This window comes from Bactrocera tryoni, chromosome 1 (genome assembly GCF_016617805.1).
Source record: "Bactrocera tryoni isolate S06 chromosome 1, CSIRO_BtryS06_freeze2, whole genome shotgun sequence".
Taxonomy (NCBI): Eukaryota; Metazoa; Arthropoda; class Insecta; order Diptera; family Tephritidae; genus Bactrocera; species Bactrocera tryoni.
In genome coordinates this window covers 57,155,009-57,175,124 of record NC_052499.1, presented here as the reverse complement: position 1 = coordinate 57,175,124, position 20,116 = coordinate 57,155,009, and the positions used below count along the sequence as shown (strand labels likewise).

Sequence of the window (20,116 nt, the reverse complement as noted above, 5' to 3'; positions counted from 1 at the left end):
TTAGATAAACTTCATCGAATGTGATACTTTAATGTATCTTTAAATTTAATAAAGATTTTAAAGCATCGTCACGAGACTTTTACAAAACATGTTTGTTCGGAGCACAATTTATTATACCTCAGATCAAAGCTGACTTCTTTGAGATCAGCGAGGATGAGAAGCAATTTGTACTGGCAAATAGTTCTCCCACTTAAGCAACATTAAAAAATCTTTCGTTTAGTTATTAAGGATAGATATTTGATTAAGCTTCGTCTACGATGTCTTCTTGAGTACCAACACTGAACCTATGGACCACCAGTGAGCTTGGTCCAGTCCAGTGAGCTTGGTTTATGACCACAACTTGTGCGACTGCGTGATTCATCTGATTCAGAGTAAACTGTAGGAGGTCCTCTGAACTAATTGCACTTAACAAAGTCGATCTCGCCGCCGCCTAATAGGTATGAAGACTAAATATTTTGTCGAACGACATGTATGAAGGAAGGCGAGGCTGAATCACCTCGTCACTTCCTATTATCCAGCTTTTACCATACTGAGATGGAAATACATATGTACATACATATATCGATAGACGTAGCTTAGGAGAACATAGCGAAGTGACAGGCTTTGATGTTAATAGCCTTATTGCACAGGGGTTAATTGAACAATTAACCGGCTTGTGCTCGAGCTAATTTATAGGCATTTACCATACAATATAAATATCGTGTTTTACTACATTAATTCTTACAGCAAGATTCTGTAACCAGTCTCTAGTCTCTATTTGAGACATTTTGAGGTAAAGTCTCAATTTGTGACTAATTACTATTCACTAAAAAGTCTCTAGCGTTAGTCTCAAAATATTGCCTCAAATTTGAGACCTGATAGTTCGCAGGTCACAAAACTAAAAAGAACTCTTGTCTGCCATTTTGAATATACTGAATAGAGATCATCATAGATATTAATCGATTGTCGTTTTTTATATTTTGTAAGCAACTCAAACACGAAAAGGTTAAAAATAAATAAATTTTACTTAAATTTCGTAAATATTATGAAACAAAGTCAACTTATATCTTTATTTTTATTGATAATTATGTTTTTTGACTATGTTTTAGAAAATGTAATATTTGTTATCGACATATTTATTTTCATTCAAGTGTAAAAACATCTCTGAATAATGAAATGTAATAGATTTTGTGACTGTCACTTACAGAATAGCAAAATCGTCTCAAGTCTCAAAAATTATCTCTAACTTAAAATCTCAAATTTAGAGACTTGAGACTGTATCACAGTACAGAATCGCACAGTTAATCGAGTTTAAATTGAGTTGAAACTGAAATGAAACTCTATCGGACTGTAAATTTGACTGTGTTTAACTCTATCGGTTGTTGTCTAGGCTGTAAATTTGGTTGTGTGCATTGATAAAATAGCAATCAGCTGATGAATTTTAATCTTCAGAAAAAATACAAAATGAAGAACACAAGCAAGTGTAACAGCTGATCATTAATCGAGCCTATCGCTAATTGAGTAGCCGGCTGTGTGAAAGGCATAAACTATTTTTTCATTTATAATCTTATTAATTGGTCCATAGTCTATAACCACCTTAATGAATTTGCAGTAAGCTCAAAACTCTTCGTCTATCTATGAGGTTAAGCATTTTAAGGAGTTTATGGCTAACACAAAGCACAAATATCTGTCCAAGATAGATTCAACGATTTTAGATCTACGCTACGACCTAACCAAAGCTTAGCTTCAGATTTTTTAGTATTAATTTTATTGCTGTACAACTACTTTCGTTATGATGCGATTTCAGATTTTGGATCACTTGATCTCAGAATTGATATAATAACCACATTTTTTAAAAAATTAAATAACATAAATAAATTTAAATTAAAAAAGTTGATGTATTTATGCAAATTGAGAAGAAAAATCTTTAATTTTTGTATGTAAATTACATATTTATATACTAAATGATTGCCTTTACTGAGTTATTTATCACTACCCTAACTAAACATTTAACTTTTCGAACAAATTTAGACACTAAAATTACAAAGCTGATGCTTTAAATCACAACTAAAATCGATAAACCATAAAATCAGTTCACTTCCCTTGCTTTCGTCACTTCCTCTCACAGCTTTAAAGAGTGCCGTACCTTACATCAAAAAAAAATCATAAGGAGAAAAATATTGAACACAAAATAGACGAGTATTCGAACAGCAAACGAGGCGCAACGGCAAAGTTATCCATCGCCCTTCCGCAATTAACTAAACTTCAAACAATTTTTCCAACATTTTCACTAATTTATTCAATTAGCCAGCTTATGCTTAGGCCAACCAGCGTTAGCTGCTCGAATATACCGCAGCATACTTTTATATGTATGAGCGTGTGTGACTGATTGACTGTTGCTGTTGTCATTTTATTGTTGTTATGTTGCTGCTTTCAGCGGGGAATTGCCACTTTTGACCATTCCCAGCAATGACAGAGTTCATTATGCCTTGCAATCGCTCTTTTTCTGCAGATTTTTTTTCGAAATATTGTTTTTGTTAAATTTCTCTGCAAATATTTTTTTTGTTTTTGTTGTTTCGTTTCATTTTGTAACAAACATCAAAGTGCCCAGGGCATTTCACTTGCCACCGTTATTTATAGATTGTCTATAAGTTTTTCACAAAGGATGTACGCACAATGCGGCTTCCTCTCTTTCACCACTTTTTCTCGCATAAAGCACTCATACAAATAAACATATTTCTGTTATATTAAATATGCGTTTTTGTATTTGCCGTTAGCTAGTGGTCAATTAGTAAATCAATCGAGGTTAATTGGCTTTGGGAATGTTGCGAAGGAAATTATAAAGCATTTGAGTGCTTGTAATGTGTTGAAGAAAAGCTTTTAAATAAATATTTGCTTATTGAAGTTGTAAATTTAAATGTGCAAATCCATATATATGTGTGTATGTGTAAAATTAAATTATTTCGGGTTTTGTGGGAAAAATGCATATTTTAAATAGTTTTTACTGGACCTTGGGAAAGACGCAAGTTATTTCTGCTCCTAAATTGATGATATTATATCTTGAGTTATAATATTTCATTTCATTTATATATTAATCAAGAGTTTTGTGTTGAAAAAATTGTTACTTTAAAATGTTGCCGTTATAATGACTGTAAAGGCGATTGTTAGTGTCAAAAAATTATTTAAAATTGTTTTTGAAATATTTTCTGGGTAAAAATAGTAATTAAAAGAGAAAAACATTAAATGTAAAATAATATGTATATAAAATAAATAAATAATATATTTATGTATAAAAATTTGTGTCACATCATTTGCTTTAAGATTTCTTCATATAAAGAATTAAAAGTTTTAACATCAAAAATATAATTTTGAAATAATACACAAAATTTAAAAAACTAGCTTAAATATGTATCTCTTAAAATAAAAAATGGTAAATCATTAAAAAATAATAATGATATTATTTGGTAGCCAAAATGTAATATAATAAAAATAAAATGTTTTAATTGTGCTTACAATGTTTTAAAACAGCTCAAATATTTTTAAAAATTTACTATATTTTAAAAAATTAAAAAGTTAGAATATAAAAATATAGCTTTAAGATTATAAATAATTTTTTTAAAATTTGTTTTTTAATTAAAAAATTTTTTTTTCAATATTTTTTTTAATTTTTAGCATATACATACGTGTGTATATGTAAGTAAGTATATATATTTTTTTCAGTATTATTTTATTTTTTTTTTTTAATTTATTTTTTGTAATAATTTAACGTACTTTAATTTAGTTCAATATTGTTTTATTTTCTTTTTGGTAAAACATGAAAATTTAAACACAAAAAAATAAAATTATGCATAGTCTTAAAAAATATATATGTATAATAATAAATATTTTTTTATCATATTATACTTTTTTTATTATTTTAAACCTTTGTTTTAATAAAAATTGATAATTTTAACGTTAAAAAATATATGTAACTTTCAAATAATATATTAAATATTAAAAAATTATAATTAAATTTAAAGATATTATTAAAAAAAAATATTTCAAATATGTTATTAAAAAACAAAAAAAAGCAACTAGTTTTGAAATATATTTTTATTTATTTTTTTTTTCTTTTATTATTTAGCATACTTTTATTTTTATAGTTTTAAAGTATTACATAAAATAATAATATTAAAATTACAAAATTTCTGATGTTTTCAAAGTTTTTTTGGGATAAAAAATTAAAACATTAAAAAATGTAACTTTTAAATAATACTTGAAATATTAAAAAAATATTTGAAGACAATTAAATTATTTTAAATATTTTTTAAAATAGGTATTGTGTGAAATATTTTTTGTGTAGAAAATGAAAAAAAATTTAATTTAAAAAAATTAAAAAAAAATTAAAAACAATTAAAAAAATATTTTAAATATATTTTAGAATTAGTATTGTTTAAAATATTTTTTGTGTAAACGATAAAAGTTAAAACTTAAAAAAATTATAATTTTAAAATATTGAAAAACGTTTTTAGCGTTAAAAGACAGTCTAAATATAAAAACGACTTAAAAGTAAAATAAAAAATATAAGTTAAATAAACAAATTTCAATGTTAAACAAAATTTTTAAATTGTACAAAAAATATTTCATTACATGAATTTACCAAAATTCCTTCAATCACTTTCTCTTTAAACCCCCTCATAAGAAAAACGCCACTCAAAAATTCATTTCCCTCAATTTGCCTTACAATTCTATTATCCAGCCATATGATTGACAAATGATGCTACTAAATACAATAACAAGAACAACTGCAGACATGAAGCATGAACTCCGAATGCCAGCAATAACCACGAAAGTACTTCAAGGGTTTAAACAACTGCAGCCAATAACAACAATAAAATCACAAGCAACAACAACAACAGGCGCAACCGAATCCGCATCATTGGCAGCAGCTTTATTGCATTATAAATGTGTTTGCGTTGTTGCTGTTGTTTATGTGCGCGACTAGTAATCAGAAATCTTATTTGATTTTTTTCCTGTCACATGCAACAATAGCAACAACAATTTCAATATTTTCCCTGCAACATGGAGTCGTCACTGTTGTTGTTGCTGCTGCTGGCGCCGTCATGCCATTTGGTTACCTTATTTTTGTTGTGTTTTGTTGTTGTTGGTTTTTGGCAAATTGCGAGGGCGCATCTTGTTGCTGATGTTCGGCTGCTGTCAGTGTTTTTAATTTCCGTCCATATTTCCGATTTGCGCATTTCATTTTATTGCAATTTCTTAGTTTTGCTCTCCACATTTTTGTTTGTTGCGATTTTTTTCGAAGTGGTTAGCCGCCTGAATTTATGCTGCGAATATGGCAGTTGTTTGTTGTTGCATGCTAGCGCTCCGTTGCTGGCAATTTGTGTATTTTTTCAAGTAATAAACTCGTGTAAAATTCGTTTTTTTTTCGTTAATGAGAGGGTAGTGAGGGGAGAAATTAATGCTGTTGATCTCTTTGGTATCTAAGAAGTCACTAGCACTTTGCCATTTCCATTAATGCTGTTGTTGTTGCAGTGCTTTTAAAGGGGCGCACCGTTACTTGGCTCTGGCGCCCGCAATTTTAATTGCACGATTTGTGAGGAGTTAATTGAATTGTGTGAAATTTGGTTTTGCGCCAAATCTAATAAATAACCTCAAAATGCTGAATGTGGGGATTCTGTGTGTCTCTTGTGCCTTAGCCAGCTGCTTGGGTGCTGAAAAGTTCGAATTTGCGGAAATATTTTAGTTTCATGAAATATACAGAAATAGATTAATTAAATTTAATCAAATTAAATTAATTTAAAAATTTAAATAATTAAAAAAATTAAATAATTTAAAAAAAAATTAACTTATTTATTGCAACGAAATATTTTCGTAAAAAAATTAAAATATAATATCAATAAAAAACAAAGCAAATTAAATTGAACTAAATTAAATTAAACCACATTAAATTAAACTAAATTAAAAAACTTTATCGCTTCATTATTGTACCGTCAAAGCAATTGTATGTGCCACTTGCAGTTCATTAAAAAGCTCTTCTCTAAGAACCATCACCCACCCTGGGACCACTTTCGCATTACTTCAGGGTCGCGTTCCATATATCTATATTTATTACAATCTATTTTATAGCCGATAAAAAAATAATCTTGAATAAACAATACAAAAGTAAACTTTTATCGGTAATGGTGCTGTAGGACGTTGTAGATATTTTTCACAAAAGTATTTAAATTAAATTTAAATAAAAATAATTGTGAATAATTAAAAGAAAGTATGCAAAATAATAATTTTAATTAGCATTACATAATTTATTTAATGTAAATTAATTACTTTAGAGGCAGATACTTAATTAACAATAAAATTTAATTTTAATTAGTTAGAAAATATTTTAAAATAATATTTATTTAAAACATATATGAAGCAATATTAAATACAATTTAATATAAATAATAAAAGAATTTAATTTATTAAAAAAACACATGAACTACCAGTTAATAGAAAAAACGATAAAAAATTGTTAAAAAATGTAATTCAAATTATCAGTATTTTTTAAAATGATTTTCGAAAAATTATCTTAAATAAAAAATAGTAATTTTAACCAATAAATATAAATTCCGTCCAAAAATTGCTATACAACACAAGCCTAAATTAAAGTACTAATTAATGTAAATTAATCTTATTTAATTAAGTTTTAAAATTTATTAAATTTGTAATAAAAACTTGTTTTAGCAAAAACAGTAAAATTAAAATTAATTACAAATTAATTTAATTTAAATAGTTTAAATTTATTTTAAAAACATAGTTAATTAATCACAAATCTTAAATAAAATAATAAGAATAATTAACTTTAACTAATAAGTATAAATACCGTTAAAAAATCCTATAGAACACAAGTCCAAGTTAAAGTACTAATTAACGTTAATTAATCCTAATTTAATTAAAATTAAAATATTATTTAATTTTTAATAACAACTAGTTCCAGCATAAACAGAAATTTTAAAATTGATTACAAATTAATTAAATTTAAATAATTACTATTTAATAAACATAACAGAATTAATTAATCAATTCATTAATTAAAAATTTTAATTTTTAAAAAATAAAAAAATAATTAGCAAAAAAGGAAGAAGCGTAATTTTTTAAGTACATACGAGTAATAACTTAATTATTAATTAAAAAATTTAATTTACCTAAAAAAAGCAAAATTAATTAATTAAGAAAAAATAATTTTTTAATTACATAAACACTTAATTTAAAAATTAATTTACCAAAAAAATATAAAAATAATTAATAAAGAAAAACCTTAATTTTTGATCACATAATTAGTTAATTTATTATTTAAAAACTTCATTTTTCAAAAAATTATTTTTGTTTAAAAATAAATTAATAAATGAAGAAACACATTTTTTTTTAATTTAAATAAAAAGAAATTATTAAATATATATTTTTAATTTACTTTTAAGAAAGCTAACTTATCAATTAATTAATTTTATTAATTTCAAGAGTAAAATTTAATTATTCTGTAACAACATTATTAAAAATATATACTTACATACATACATATGTATATACATATATTTATGTGTATACTTTAGTTTAAAAATATAAACATTTATTAAATAAATTATTATTTATTAATAAATTTATTAAAAATAACACATTAAAAATAAAAAAATATATATTGCTAAATTATTTAAAATATTGTTTTAAATAGTTGCTTTTTGAAATATTTTTGTGCAAACAATTAAAAAAAAGACATAATTTTAAAATTATAGATTGATTACATTTTTCAAACAAATTTTTTAAAAAGTTACATACATATATAATATTTAAATATTTATATAATAACAAAGAAATTTTAAAAATAAGTTTAAATCCAAAAATTATTATTTACTTAGTGTTTGTTGAAACAGAAAAATATCAAATATTTTTTTTATAATTTTGTAAATTTATGCTAAATGTATTTCGTATTTAGAAAAAGTGAAAGATTTTTCTTAGGAAATTTCATTATTTAAAACCAAAAAATAAAACATAAAAATATTAATTTAAAAATTTGAAATAAAATTTAAAAATAATTAATTTAAAATTCTAAGTATAATCTCGAAAATAAATAAACAATTTTAAATTAATTAAAAAAATTTTAAATTAATTAAAGAAATTAAAATTAATTTAAAAATTAATTAAAATTATGAAAACAAATTTTAATCTGAACTTCATACATACAAATATTCAAACTATATTTAATATAATTCGAAAAACTTTTTTCCCACGTTCAAAGCCGTTGCTCTAACAAATTTTCTAAGCACCTCAGCATTCGCCAGCATTTTCCCATTCAATTATGCAACCATTCCAGCACAAAACGCACGATGAGGGTGTTCGCACATGCGCAACACAGCATACAAAAATTTAACAGCAACAACAATTACAAAAAAACTAAGTAAAATAACAGCACACCCGCACTTGTCATACAAATAACGAAATTACATGGAATTCAGGATATGCGACGTGCAACACAAACAAATGCGCGGACGGACATATATATGAGTGCCTGCACTTGCACATAACAATCGCATAAATATTATTACAAACACTCATAGATATGTGTGTGCTACAAATAAGCAGTTAGGCGACGCGGCGTTTGCGCATGCGCAAGGGTGCATAGCTTAAATACCCGCACAGTGCACGGCCGCAACGGGCAAACAAGTAAACAAGTGTCATACAATAGCAATAAAAACAAAACAAGCACACGGTGAAGTGCACGTGAAGAAATCAACGAAAATCCTGTGGCCAGGAGCAAACACTGCAACGCATTCGGCGCGTAGGATAGTGCAGTTATATTTTGCTGCGTCGCTTGACTGCACGTGCAGTGACTAAATAATTGTTGGTCCTGCGATAAAAATCAACCCTCCGCGATTAACGACAGTGTCACCACGAACTAACGGCGCTATAAACTACACATATACATACATATGTGTGTTGCATGTGGCAAGCAGCGCCGTAATGCTGGGAATTTGAATCGCGCCAAGCAAATTGCATGACAGTCCGCAAGCGATCACCATGGCAACTAGCCACCACCAACACCAGCGCCAACATGCTGGCAATAACGCCGACCAATTTATCAAAACACTATAATTTTTGTCTATTTTGCACCTGAGTTTTGGTACTTAGCGGTCTGAACATACATATGTAGTATGTGTGCGTTTGTGTGCTTATGCGGGCTGCTGCGACCCCTTCTGCGGGTTCTGCGCGGGTCTGCGTATGCTGTGAGCTTTTCACGAGCGTGAGAAATTCGTGGTTCTCAACGTTTGGTCTTGTAGTTGCTTTTATTGTTGCCATGATTGCTTATTTACGAGAGGTGTTTCGATTAGAGCAAAGATATGACTGTATTTTCATTTTATGCTTGTATTAATTTGGTTTAATGGCCAGTTGTTCAGTTAAAATTTAAAGAACAAAATTCAAATAATTATTATGAGCCGCAAGAGTCGCGTTAAATATCACCGACTTCTCGTCAGTTTAGTTGGCGCTATTTATAAGCTGAGAAAATGACAGTTGCTGAGGGTTGTAAAAGAAACTCCTTGCAAGGATTACAATGAAAAGTAATTAACTGATATTTGTGCTTTAATAATTAATTGCCGCGTTTTATTAACTATTCAAGGAAGTCAAGATGATAAAATGAGCGCTTGAAGCCTACATCTCCGTATGAAAAATTCAATGAACCATAATATTTACTGCATCCTTATAGGCAGACTATATCCTGTGTAAGAATTGAGATGTTTTTCAAAGACAATATTTTTTAGATAAGAAAAGTGCTACGAATTTCTTCATAATTTTTTCAAGAAGTTGTTTTTGCCATTTAAAAGCAGCTGGTGGTTTTATTCATGTAATCTCCTTTGATAATGTAATACATAATTCGTTAGCTACCAAATACCAACAGGAAAATAATATAAAGGAAATATTGACTTCATAAAGTGACAAATCTTATGTTTCAAAAAATGTTCAAACAGTTCTTGTATTCTAGTAAGAGATAAACCCTCTAGATGGCGCCAGAGTCGTACTTTATCCCTATTTATTATTGAATTAAAGGTTTCAATGCATTTAAAACAATAAATACAGCAGTTTGGATCGTGTTTCCAAGATCGTATAAAATGCACATTAACTCAAGTGGAAAAGACGTGCAGATTACTTGATTAAAATCCTCTTTTTAGTTTATTAAAAATCCAGCAAGTGTCCAAAACCCCTCAAAATGGCGTTTGAGTCGTGTTATCACCAAACATCGTATTTAGTCTTAAGTTCAAAACCACAAGACATTTAGAACAATTAAATATTGTAGGTTGGAGTGTGATATCATTAAAAAAATGAAATGAATGAGGGGTCCCAATGTTGTGAAAAATGCTCATAAGCCTGAAGGCAAAACATCAACAAGATACATTTTTAATGTAAAGGGTCTTTCAGGATGTCTCTATATTTAATTTTGGGTACAAGTAGCTTTCGGCTGGGTATTTTCGTCGCAAAATGAATAAGGGAGTTAAAGTTAGTATCGAAATTTTGACGATTTTTACTTCCGTAACTCCATAGAAATACTTAAACTCCGCTTACGTGGTTATAGTCGAGTTAACAACAGCACGCCAGCCGTTTCTTATTTTCGCAATTTGGCGCCTATTCGAGATACCAAGTGCAGCCTGGTTCTTCTCGATTTAATCTCTCCAACAGAGTGGAGTTCTACTACTTTCGAAACCTTCAAAGCAGGAGTGTTCTCTTCCATCCGAACAACTTGACCACCGCAGCCGCTTTCTTTTGATTCGCTGAACGATGTCACTGTCGCCATATATCTCGTACAGCTCATCGTTTCATTGACTGTGATCGATTTTAATTTTTGTTTGAAGTTTGATTTCGAAGTCAAACCCGATCTATGTGGGAGAACCTGACAGATGCACATGAGCTACCGAAACCAAATACATTATACCCTGTACAGGGTATATCAAGTTTGCCAAGAAGTGCTTAACATCGTGAAGGAGATCCTATAAAGTCTATACGCTGGTATATAAATGATCAGTATGACGAGCTGAGTCAATTTAGTCATCTGTATGTATAACTAGCCGTCTTTATATGCTCAAACTAGTTCCTCGGTTTTTAGCTATCGATCGAAACATTTTCACACATCGTTCCCTCTCAAAGAAGCTGCTGATTTGTGGAAACTGCCGATAAAGAAGGCAGAAATGTAATATTCGAAGAAATTGTTCAGATCGGAGCACTATAGCATATAGCTTTCATACAAACTGAGCGATCGGAATGAAGTGCTTATACGGAAGGCTCTTTCTTTTGACAAGATATCTTCAAACAACGTGACGTGATTTATTGGGTAAGGCATATATGGAATCTCCAAAGAATTTTTTAAGATCAAGTCTGCCATACAATCTGACACATCAAAAACAGCCTTGGAAGGAATATTTTATGTACATCTGTGACGGCTATTATAGCTTCGGTGAAATCGCTTAACTTTTCTTTGTTTTCTACAATATTTGTTAGAAAAAAAATATTTTTAGTATATTCCAATACAACATTTTTAAGATTTTTTTTTACAAATCCTTTACTTCAACTCAGAAGCCAACACGTCGAAAAATTTGTAAAAATTTTCAAATATTGTTTTTTTGTTTTTAGTTTAATACAATATTACCATTTAAATTTTCATCCAAAATTTGTAATTTATTAATTGGCGAACTTCTGCAATATAAATTTTAATTAAATTTTCACTTCCATAATTTCATAATTTGAACACAGCCATAAATTCGCTTCTAAATGAGTAACTCTAAAGGAGAGCAATATTTTACGCACTACATCCCCACTTAATTATAATTTTACATGTGCTGCATTGTGTTTTTGTTGTTGCGCTATATTTTTGTTTATCTCGAAAGGCGTTAAATTCACACATCCTGCCGCTTTTCGCGCCGTCCCACCTTTGATGGTCGAACGAGCGGCGATAAATAATGAGAATTTTCATATTTCCAATGTGCATATGAGCGTGAAATTTGTTTTTCATATCTATCGAGCTAATAACTTTGTAATTTTTATTATAATATCTTCATTATTTACGAAATGGGCACACGTACACACACCGATACACATCTGCACACGTGCAATTACACGAATTTGAATGCAAATGAGCGCTCAATGAATTTAACGGCGCGCTGAAATTGTGAACAAAGTAACATCATCTACACACACACATACACACACAAGTAAACAGGACACTACACGCTCGCCGATTTTCGGCCGTTAGGGGGTTAATAGTATTTGTAAAGCAAAAAAAAAACTTGGAAAAATTCCCGTAATAAACATTTGCGTGTGCAATGAGCCAGAAAGCTGCTCGCCTAAATGCTTATGAAATAACAAATAACCAAACCAACAGATAATTGTCTCATTTCCCAATAACGCTGACGTTGCCAGCGCGTGGGAACCGCGGTACCGGGCTAACGGCGTCGCTTGTGCGGGTGTTGCTCGAGCTAAATGGCGTTGTGCATGTTATGAGTCCTGCAGCAGGACCCTTTTGTTGGCTAATCATGTTGTGTAGTAATTATAAAGTAATTGGTTATGTGAAATTAATGGCTCATGAATGCAAGTCGATAATTATCTGCCAACAGCTGGACGGACATTATAAAATTTTTTACAAAAGTTTAAGGAGTTGTATGAAAATTATGCACAACTCAATTGCGAACTCTAACGAACGAAAGAGTTTAACGACCATTATTGTAGTCAGTTGATTTTGAAGTCAAGCCCGCTTGGGATATTATTAGAAAATATTGAGTATTAATGTTTTTAGTATCTCCTGTCATCAAACAAACAGTCGTCGCACTCGCGACTTGGCTCTCACGTCACTGTTGACAGTCATAACTTTAAAGTTGTAGATAATTTCGTCTATTTAGGAACCAACATTAACACCACTAATAATGTTAGCCTGGAAATCCAACGCAGGATTGCTCTTGCCAACAGGTGCTACTTCGGACTGAGTAGGCAATTGAAAAGTAAAGTCCTCTCTCGACGAACAAAAGCTAAACTCTATAAGTCGCTCATAATTCCCGTCCTGCTATATGGTGCAGCGGCTTGGGCGATGACAGCAACCGATGAGTCGACGTTACGAGTTTTCGAGAGAAAAATTCTGCGAAAGATTTATGGTCCTTTGCGCATTGGCCACGGCGAATATAGCATCCGATGGAACGATGAGCTGTACAAGATATATGACGACATTGACATAGTTCAGCGAATTCGACGCAGTACCCGCCGGGGGAAGCAGAGGAAGAGGAAGACCTCCACTCCGTTGGAAGGGCCAAGTGGAGAAGGACCTGGCTTCGCTTGGAATATCCAATTGGCGCCACGCAGCGAAAAGAAGAAACGACTGGCGCGCTGTTGTTAACTCGACTATAATAGCGTAAGCGGTGTCTACGCCAATTAAGAAGAAGAAGAATGTTTTTAGTTAAACTATTTTCAGCTGATCTCTAGCGCTCTTCAGTCATTAAAACTTTGTCGTCGAATCGAACCATCAACTGGTATAAATGCAGCAAACTGGCATAATCGTATCGGAAGTATAATAACCAGAGAGTTACATGCGGTCGCCATATAATCTATTGTATTCAATTGAACTGAAGTTATGGTCTTGTTATATGTAGCTTATAGCACAATGCTCGAGATAGCGCTCATAGAAGTGGGTAACCGCAAAATTGCATGTAATAATTTTCTATCAAATGCTATAGGATTAGCCTCTTCTAAGTTATTGTTCGTTGTGATCAATGATTTTTCCAATTTGTTTCTAATTATCTCATAACAAGCTTACTAAGATAACGCACATCCAACTGTTCCGATAATTTTCATATATTTTTGGTTAAAATTGTGGATATTAGTCTACCAATGCGAGCAGTTGTCTTTAGTGTGTTTTAAGTGTAGTTTAAGTTAAAAGTTCGATCCAATTTTTTATGAACGAATTTAAATAAACAACATTGGCCATAAATTTGGCACGAAATATCCCAAAGGAAACATCATTGATCCTATAAAATATATACATATGTATATTAGTGGAACCGGACACGCGTTGTTGTGGTATTCATTTTATTCTACTATTCATATAATGAACTATTCAATACTGTAAAGAATTCATTTACGAATAAAGGCAAAAACGGCATCAGAATCCAAGGGAAAGTAGTACTTGAGGTTTAATGTTTAAATGTTCATACAAATAAATGTCAATGTAAAAAATAATAAATTTAAAACTGTTTTCACAGTCATGTTAACAGCATCAGTCAGTTCTAGTTAAAAAAAAATGCTTTACCGAAAAAAGGAACCTTGCTTAAGTTTACCATAACTTAACTGATAAATGGCTGCAAACCAGACATTGAGAAAAAGGCCCTTAAGATTTGCCATTTTACTGAAAATTATAATTACAGTTGAACTTTTCTAACTTGAAACACCATAATCTACAAAAAAATTTCGAGTTATGGTAGGAAATTTATATGCAATTTGACTTCTATTGCTAATTCAAGAGTTCGAGTTATGGAGAACTTCGAGTTATAGAAGTTTGAGTTTTGGAAGTTCAACTGTATTATATTTTTTTGGGGATTGTGAATACATGCATATGCTTAGAAATATTAAATTGGAGATGTCCGCTTAATACAGCGTCCAGTTAACGCAGCTTTCATTGTTTTTTGTTTTTTTTTTGCTTAGATCGATCAATGAAGATCAATCAAGATCAATCAGATCAATTCCCACGACAGCCGCTTCTACGCACCGGAATTGACTCGGATTTTATCCGAACAAGGGCTGTTTTTTCGGCGATCTTTAAAAAAGCTTTCACTGTATTTCTTATTTATGAATTGTTATGACTATCCTATCTTCTAAGTTGCTTCAAACTGGACACAGTGTGCTAAATTTTGCTAAAATCGGTTCAGTAGTTTAGGAGTCCATCGCGGACAAACAACGTGACATATAGATATATAAATGATCAATGCAACGAGATAAGTCGATAAGCATGTCCTTCTGTCTACCTGTCCGTACGCAATCACTCTGTATATACGAAAACTAGTCGATCAGTTATTGAGATATCCAGCTGAAATTTTGCACACATTCTTTTCTCCCCAAGAAGCTGATCATTTCTCAAAATTGCTGATATCGGACGACGATAGCATATACCTGTCACACAAACTGAAGGATCGGAATGAAGTCAGTGAATGAAAAACATTTTCATTCGACGAGAAATTTTAACGAAATTTGTCATCGTTTATTGTTCAAATTAATGATCCAATTTCCGTCCATATTGTGCCGAGCGGACCACTAGAGAATATACTTATATAGCTGCCATTCACACCGGGCGTTGGAGATTCTTTTTTGTTTTTCGATATACATACATACATACCCATAATATTAATTAGTTTCCTAGAATATCTGAGTCAATGTGTATTGGCGCTTTATGCACATATTTAGATAAAATATATGTATGTACTATATATACGAGATTCCTGTTGTCCTTTTATTTGCGATCAAATGTCGCATGCAGCGCCAGCATGAAACCACACCTTTAAGCGCACTTTTTAGCATAAACTATAAGCATACATACAAACATACATGAACACGCTTATATATGCATTAAGGAAACAGTATCGGTATATGTGCACATGACATGATACATACATACATATATATACATATATCAACGTCCGTATGTATATGCTGTAGCTGTAAACTGCTTGTATTCTTAGCGTATTTGCCACAAAATGCACATCTGTGCTTGCCGGCTAACGGCTGTGCGATGGTTGCGCCAGCGTTATGCACCTGTCCGGCGATCAACATGACAGCCCAAGCAGTGTGGCATTGGAAAAAAGGTAAACGGCGCTGCACAGCGCTGCTCAGCACGCCAGTCAAGCAGGAGCAGCGGTGGTGGCAACAAAGCAGCACATGTGTGCCGCAGACAGGCGGCAACTGTTGTGCTCAATTGTTGTTGTTGTAGTTACTGTTATTGCAGTTGTTGTTGCTGCTTTTTTATTGTTGTTTCCTCATTTTTCATTATTTTTGTTGTAATTGGTGCTGCTCATTTGCCACTATGGTCTGCTAAACTACAACCAAACATACATACATACGCATGAACACATACATACATATGTGCATAGATACAACTCGACCGTCGGAGTCATTCATTCACTCCAACACGATTTTATTCCGCACTTTTGTTATATTTGCATACTAACTCAAACACACATATATGTATACATATATGAGTACATACACATGTATGTAAGCTTGTATAAGTGTATGTAAATATGCTTGCTTACTACTTTTTAATGCCCTGTTGCTATCCTAAATGTTGCATCAACTGCTGCACTCACTCCACTCTACCCCCACTCCACACCACTCCGCACCACTTCACCGCACTTCACCGCGCCCCACCTCAGCTCGTTGCAGCTCACTTCACTTCATTGCATTTCGCTTTGCCTGCGGAAGATCTTTGCCTCACAACAAAAACAACAATATGATATTAAATATTTGTATAGGTGCACGTGTATGTATGCGTGTGTGTGTGTGTGTTTGTGTTGTGTGTGTTTCTCACAGGCTTCGCCGGCAACATTTCCGAAATAGTTTGTTCCGACTTTTTCTTTTACACACTTTTTTGCCACAAGATGCATACCAAACACACTCACACATATGCACACCAGCGCACATGCAAGCATATCCTGTGAGAATTTCATATTGGCCACCTTGTTGTTGTTGCATTTGTTTAGTTTTTGCTCTCACGCCGCACCCTCATCCTGCCTGCGCCGCCACTACGGCCATGACCGCTGGCTCGGACGAGGTCTCTATGCCTCTGTGTTCGCCGCCGCCGCCAGCGTCTCCTGCTCGATCGCCACCGCCGCCACCAATTGCACTTGTGTATGTTTGTTTAGTGGTGTGCATTTGAGTAGGCCATAAGGTTGCTTGCCTCCTAAGATCGCAGGTTCGGCATTTTGATCTATCAGCGGCGGTGCTATTGTTGTTGCGTTATCTTGTATTTTCACTGTTGTTGTGACACACAATGTCTGCTTATGTGGCTATTTATAAGATCGACTATCTTCGAGGTACCTGCGTCACTCAGTCAGCGTTTGTATTTATGCACCACTTGCTCTCTTCGGGCACCTTGCTGGAGTGCTGATCCTGTCGCTGAGCCTGAGACTTTCGTAATCATACCGTCTTGTTGTTGTTTGGCTTAGACATCTTGAATTTCACTATGAAATCAGCGTGGAAATGTAGACAAATGAGCATTTACAAAAACAAAAAATCCATTGAAGAAAATGCACTTTCTATAACAACGAAAACTATATATATTTTTACAAAAAACTATGCATATATATTTTTACAACAAAAAATATATATATAGTACAAAGCACAATCGGTCAGCGCTCAATCTGCATGACTGCTCACCACTGCATTGCGCTTTGCTATTGCTTTCGGTCGTAAAAGGAAGAAAGGAAGTAAATTACCGGATGTGATTTTCTCATTTATGTGCGTTGTTCTTTTGTCTTTTCGCATTGTCTCCCGTGGAGTTTTTGTGCGCGAGTGTCCTGAGCAGAATGCCAATTGCAATTTCCAGCACAACTCGACAATGTCTGTATGTATGCTTAAGAATTTCATTCATAAATACGCAACAGCCGTCTCATACAAGCAAATGCATCACTGTATGTGTAAATATATGCAAGTGTGTGTGTGTATGTGCCTGTGGGTGCTTGTCCTTTTAAGAGTTCTAAGATGTTGTAATAATGCATTTTAGCAATTAGTGGTGTGCCGTGATTCTTTTTGTCGACACTGAGCCCAGTGCAGGCGTTCAGGTAAATATTGTGGAGTAAAGTTGAACGGATTACAAATATAATCTTGACAGTAAGCAGGCACTTTGTCTGCTTTTGTTTATTATTACTTTTGGTGTTTTTTATTGAGGCTAGCTGTTTAGCCTTAAATGCATTTGAATATATATACATGCATATATGTATACATAGCATTTCTGAGGAACTAGTTCGGCTAAGTTGGTAGAGTCCGATCATTTAGTTGGCATTATCACAACTTGACTGAGTCTTGTATTAAGTATTCTGTAGGGAAGTAATTGCTTAAACGATTTTGATGATTCCTACATACATACATATACAAAAATATACACTCAAGATCAAATTTGACCCGGATTGCTCAATATGAACTGCACGCGAAAAACCAAACCGATACAAATTTTTATACTAGAAATCGGTATTAATCATCGAACTAAAAATTTAGTACAAACGATATTAAAAGTTTGCTTCTTCTTACATGGAACACTCTGCTACAAATATGTTAGTAATACGTCTAAATATTCCCCTATGTCCCATATAATGAATTTGAGACTTCATGGATTTCCGATTGACTCTATACCGCACATAATAAATATATAAGAGGTAAAATAATGAGAAGTAGGTCCGTTTTCTATATATTAAATGTAAATGGAGTCGGTTCATTTGTTCCTTTTGCAATTATATACCCATGAAAGAAATATTCATCCCGATTGACTTCAAATTTTAACACAACATTCTTAGATATATTCCTCAGGTAATGATTGAAGTCATAAATTTTTGATACTAAATTACGCCACTCTAAAGTATGACGACTTCCTCTTCTTGGATTGGGTATTGTTTGGTCAAAAATCAATGGCTTTCAATCATTAACTAGATATCCATGTATTCAAAAAATCTTAATTTTTTTTTTTCGACTTTAGATAATTTTAAGAAAATTATTTCTCACCGCCAGTCACCTCTTTTGAGACCTGCTACTGGAGAGCGGCTGCAGGATCAAGTGAATCCAAAATTTTTCAAAATGAATGACAAGTGAATATAACCCCTTACGGCCATGCACGTCGGTCAAAATGAGCCAATTATCATAAAAATGTAATAAAAAAAAATCCAAAACTTGTTAATATCGTTTCAATATTTCTTTAAGTATTGATATAATGATGTATGTATGTATATGATATCAAGGCATATTTATGAAATTGTCTGAGATCATAAGCATATAACGAATGCTGAATTTTTGTAACAACCGTTTTATAGGCATTATAATTTTATATAGACACCCCTCATATTATACGACAAACTTTCAATTTTAATAAATTTCGAGATCTACTTATCTGTTTATATCAGTAATTATTAGTTTCGAAATAAAAAACTTTATTGTATTATACATACATACATACATATGTATTAAAGTTTAATCGATACTTCCCATAAACACACAGCTCTGCAAATCTCCCTCTTCGCCACAAATATTCATCAAACTAATACACATTTCCGCGAGTTACTCATTAAATTCTCACCACTTTAAATTTTATACACTATATTAATGCAATATAATATACCATCAATATATCTCTTGCCGCTGGCATATCCCTACTATCCTTAATATACATATTTCCCCACACTTGGCCGATCTGTATGTATTCATATACATATATTTATATACACACTTACTCGTTTACTTGTTCCTTTCATTAAGATCACTTTGCGACGATATCTGGTTTCATTTCCGTTCTGACACACAAACACACATATGCATCAACTATTGCATGTATTTGTGTTCTATATACATATTTACGAACTCATTGATCAACATCACATGAAAGTGGTTGTTCATAAACGCACACAAACGCACATATCAGTCTTTACTCTAGTATCTAGGTAACGATTCTTAGCAAATGTGCTTAATGAATGAGTAAGAAAGTGCATATGGCGACCTTTTAGGAAGCAAAAAACACGGCACAGCGCTTGCGCTTGGTTCTTTGGAAGGCGATCTATATGGAAAGATATTGTTTTTTTTATATACGCGTCGCTTGCCGCAGACATCTTGGCTGTGATTTTGGTATGGTGATTGTCAAAAGCAGCGAAGGATCAATTGAAACCAGATCGCAAATTGTCTTATGGTTTACTGGAGCGGTATTGTTCTATTATTTTATTAGTTGTGAGCATATTGAGTTGGCACAAAATGAATTCTGTTGTTTGGATTGAGTAATATTTCAACTCACTCAATGAGCGAAGTTTTCATTCATTTATATTTTCATTTTTTTGGTTTTTGCTTTTTATGCAAAATTCATTTACAATGCGATCATTGGAAATTGATTTGT

The 20,116-nt window shown here is 31.9% G+C and overlaps 1 protein-coding gene across 1 annotated transcript in view; it reads left to right on the top strand.

The window, feature by feature from the left end:
• Positions 1-20,116, top strand: part of LOC120782615 (ETS-like protein pointed) — a 94,522-nt gene that overhangs the window by 39,697 nt on the left and 34,709 nt on the right. The window lies entirely within an intron of this gene.